Source organism: Pseudopipra pipra, chromosome 19 (assembly GCF_036250125.1).
Source record: "Pseudopipra pipra isolate bDixPip1 chromosome 19, bDixPip1.hap1, whole genome shotgun sequence".
NCBI classification, from domain to species: Eukaryota; Metazoa; Chordata; class Aves; order Passeriformes; family Pipridae; genus Pseudopipra; species Pseudopipra pipra.
In genome coordinates, this window is record NC_087567.1 from 1879928 (window position 1) to 1884187 (window position 4260).

General features: G+C 49.2%; 1 long non-coding RNA gene across 1 annotated transcript; it reads left to right on the forward strand.

The window, feature by feature from the left end:
- Window positions 1-992: 992 nt before the first annotated feature.
- Window positions 993-2905, forward strand: LOC135424814 (uncharacterized). The gene is made up of 2 exons (XR_010435370.1): window positions 993-1076; window positions 1228-2905. It is a non-coding gene; the product is annotated as an uncharacterized LOC135424814 (long non-coding RNA).
- Window positions 2906-4260: the final 1355 nt, after the last annotated feature.

A 4260-nucleotide genomic window follows, 5' to 3' on the forward strand; every position in this document is an offset into this window, starting at 1 on the left:
CCCAGTGTGACAAGACTCTGTTAGGGGAGCATTAAGACTCCCCTCTCAAAGCCCTGAGACCCTTCCCCGAGGTGGTCATGGCTCTGCCTGAACTGCAACCCAGCAAAAACCATCCCTGGAGATGCAAAAAATGAGTAGACATTGCACTTTGAGATGTGGGTTGGTGGACGTCATGGTGTTGGGTCAGAAGTTGGGCTTGATGGTCTTGCAGGTCTTTTCCAACCTTAATAATTCTATAGCCCCATTAAATTACATCATAAATTAATGATGGTTTTTGTCTGGGAACCTTTGCATGGGATGACATTTTTCCTGTTGATGGGATCACCTATTCTGCTGCAAGCACAGGAGAATTGTAATTTCCTGGACTGCTAAAAACACATAAAGTTTATGGGTAATCTTATTAAAGCTTTTTTATAGCGGGAATTTTTATGTTATGAGCCGGGAGAAAATTAATAGCCCTTCTTTAGTGGTTGGCACACAATTAAATCCCAGGAGGCTTTTCTTCCAGATGAAGCACCAGCTCTACGGGTGATTCCATTGTGGTCACTGCTGTGGGTGGCTGAAAACCAAAAAGTGGCCATCTGGGGGGGGGGTTCCAAGCTGGAGGCTCCACAGAGGGACCTGGAGGTCGCCTATAGACACATCCTTATGTCTGGACATAGACTGAGGTAGGTCCAGTCAGGTAGTTCCCACCTGAGGAACCAGCCTGAGGTCATAAAGGTCATAGAGATCTCAGGCTGAGGTCACAGAGTCACTGAATCATCAAGGCTGGACGAGACCTCCAAGTTAAAACCTCAAGTTCAACCTTCAGCCAAATCTCACCATGTCCATTAAAGTGTGAAGTGCCACATCCAGTCATGTTTTGAACACTTCCAGGGATGGTGACCTTAAAGACCATCCAGTCCCACCCCCTGCCATGGGCAGGGACACCTTCCACTCGACCAGGTTGCTCCAAGCCCTGTCCAACCTGGCCTTAAATTTTTCCTAATATCCAACCTGAGGCCATTTCCCCTTGTCCTGCCACTTGTTACCCGGGACAAGAGACCAACCCCCACCTCCACACAACCTCCTCTGAGGTAGTTGTAGAGAGCAAATGTCTCATTTTGTCAATGTTTCATCTGCCTGAAGGATGACACCACTGACCCCTCTTCCTTGCAGGCTTCTCTTCAGGCCTGAAGCGTTTTATTTTCCCAAGAGGAAAACTGATGCTCTGTTTTCTCTCCTCAGATGTAACTCCAGGACAAGTGATGCTGTATCCCCTCACAACATGCTGTCCCCACCTGCTGCTCAAGTTTAAGAGACAAACTTAAGAACAACACAACAGTTTTTCCACTGTTTCCACCTCACTGTGTTCCCACAGTGGTGCCTCACTGTGCAGCAGCACAGATCAATCCCCATCCCAGGAATAACTGAGCTGGAGGCATCAGGACTGTCCCTCAGGAACAACAAGGGTGATGGGGGGTGATGTCTGCAGTTCAGCACAGTCCAGGACACAGGAGCAGCTCAAACACACCCTCAGCCAGGTCTCCATGGCCTCCTGTCAGAGCAGCCTGACAGCAAAGCAAAGGATCTGAAGAACTCGAACGAACCCACCTGGGGGATGCAGAGCTTCCCAAAAGGACATCTGAAACCTTGGGACGAGTCTTCTCCAAAATGTAACAGTCAGGCCAGTGGGATTGACCACAACTAAACTGCATCAAGCAGGCTGAGGAAGTTGGGGCTGTTCAGCCTGAGGAAGAGGAGGTTGTGTGGAGACCTCACATCAACCTTCCAGTGTCAGAAAGGGCTCCAAGGAAGCCAGAGAAGGACTGTTCATCAGGAACTGGAGAGATGGGACAAGGAGAAATGGGTTCAAGCTGAAAGAGAGGAAATTTAGGTGAGATACATGGAGGAAATCCTTCCCTGTGAGGGTGGGGAGGCCCTGGCACAGGTTGCCCAGAGGAGCTGTGGCTGCCCCATCCCTGGAAGTGTCCAAGGCCAGGTTGGACGGGGCTTGGAGCAACCTGGGCTGGTGGAAGGGGTGGAATTGGATGACCTTTAAGGTCCCTTTCAACCCAGACCATTCCATGATTTTGTGATCTGCACTGAGATCCTGCTGCAGGAGAAAAAGAGCATCTTCTGGGGCTGTAGAGCAACACCACCACCTGTAGGGTTTGTGGGATAACTCTGCCTCCCTCTTCAGCCTGGCAAAGACCTGTTGGAGAAACAGGACATTGTGACAGAGGAAAGCTGTGGAAAAACTGGAGAGTCCAAGACAAATCAGGAGAGGAAGGCAAGAAAACCAGATCTGTGGAAGACAGATGTATGAACTGGATTAATGAAGAGTGAATGAAAACATTGTGTCCCCAGGGACAGCTGCAAAGGGGAGCAGACCAGGGATTCAAGTGCATCAAAGACAGGACACAATGGGTTCCAACTGAAAAAAATAAGATACGGGCTGGGAGGGCTGAGAAGAATTGGAAACACTCATGTGCCAGGGTGAAGGGCTGGACCATGACATGCTGTGATCCTTCCCAACCCCTTCTGTCCTCCAAGCACTAACTCAGGTTAGAAAACTCAATACTGCAAGTCTGTAATCGGAAAAAAAGTCTTTACTAAAACCTGAAATAATTGGTTACATATTTTAATCATAAAAGAAGGATGTTGGAAGCTGCAGAGAACTGAGGATTCTACAGTTTGCAAAGCTACATATGGGAAGAAACTCCTCTTTAGCACACTCTGTGGGACTGTTCCGGTGCCAAACCACCCAGAGATTGTATTTTCCACCCCCACTCCTTCCAAACAAAACAAAGCCTGATCCCAGGGCTGAAAGAACCTCCCAGATCTCAGAGCTTGCAATTAAAACCACCGGAGGTGACAGCGCTGGAAATGCTTAAAAATAATCAGCCACCTTTGAGTTTTCTAAGATTTGTTTGTCTGTTTTGAATGCCTTCTGCTCCAGGGAGGCGACTCCAGTGCAGCTGGGAAATGCCTCACGTGGAAGCCACAGCCATGGGCACAGGGCTGCAGCCTGAGGGGACATGGAAAGCCTTATATTTCCCAGTTTTTGTCCCCCCAGACACTGATGCCTCTTTTTTCCTGATTATTTTTCTAATTTTCTAACTCAGAAAGACTTAAAGCCAAGGTGCTGCAGCCTCAGGGCAACTGGGGAGGGGTTGAGCCCTGGGGAAAATTGTGTTGTGGACCCACAAGAAATACAACTGAGGTGGGTGGGATGGGATGGGATGGGATGGGATGGGATGGGATGGGATGGGATGGGATGGGATGGGGGTCAGGACCCTGCTGGATCTGATAGGTCTCCCTGTCCCCTCAGCTCTTCCCCTCAATTTAATTTGCAGCTAAAACTTGGGAGTTCACCTTCCAGATAAATTCCAGCTTCCTCCTTTGGTCAGGACTGGATGCTGCTGATTTCAAGTCTTGTCCAGGTGTATTGATTCTCCCAGCAGTGAAAACACTGGCATATAAATTGCAAATTGGAGCCAAAGGGAAGCGACTGCATTCCGAGCACATGGAATAAAAGAGATTTATAGCAGGGGAAAGGTGTGTTTATTCCTGGGGTGACCTCAGGCCCTACATTACTGCTCTCTCCATGTGCTGACCTTGAGGCAGTGGCTCAGCAGGGGCAGTGCAGCCAACATTTAATAAGGCAGTTTAGCAGAGGCAGAACCATTCCAAGGAAAATGCTCCACAAAGTGATCTTGTCCAACCCCACACAGCCAAATGAACAGCCTGGTCCTGGCCAGGCTGATTTCTTTCTTGTGATTATCATTATTATTCTGTTTTCATATTGCAATAAATAATGTAATTACTAAAAACCAAGTGCTGATTAACAGACTCCCTGCTCTGCTGGCAGGGACAGAGCCAGGCTGGGGACAGGAGAGCTCCAGTCCTGCCCAGGGCTGCTGCCTTTGGCCTGTGTTTGTTCAAGGATGGATTATTTGGGGTGGGCACTTCAAAAAGAAAGACTTATTTGGTGACCCTTAAATCCCTTCCAGACCATGCCTGGGCAAGACTCTGATTTAGAGGGACTAATAGGAAGGGAGGGAGCAGGATCTGCAGGACAGAGGTGGATGATGACCTCGGTGCTGTCTGTGGGCAACTCATGGGCACATGGAAATCGGGGTATTTGCTCCATTTCTCTGGGCCTGGTCATGCCATGAGGGTGATGGAACCTGCAGCCCTCTCTCTCATCCCTCAGGGAGAGGATGCAGAGGTCCTGGCACAGTGCAGTGCTGGCTGGGGGAGGTAGGGGGGACAGAG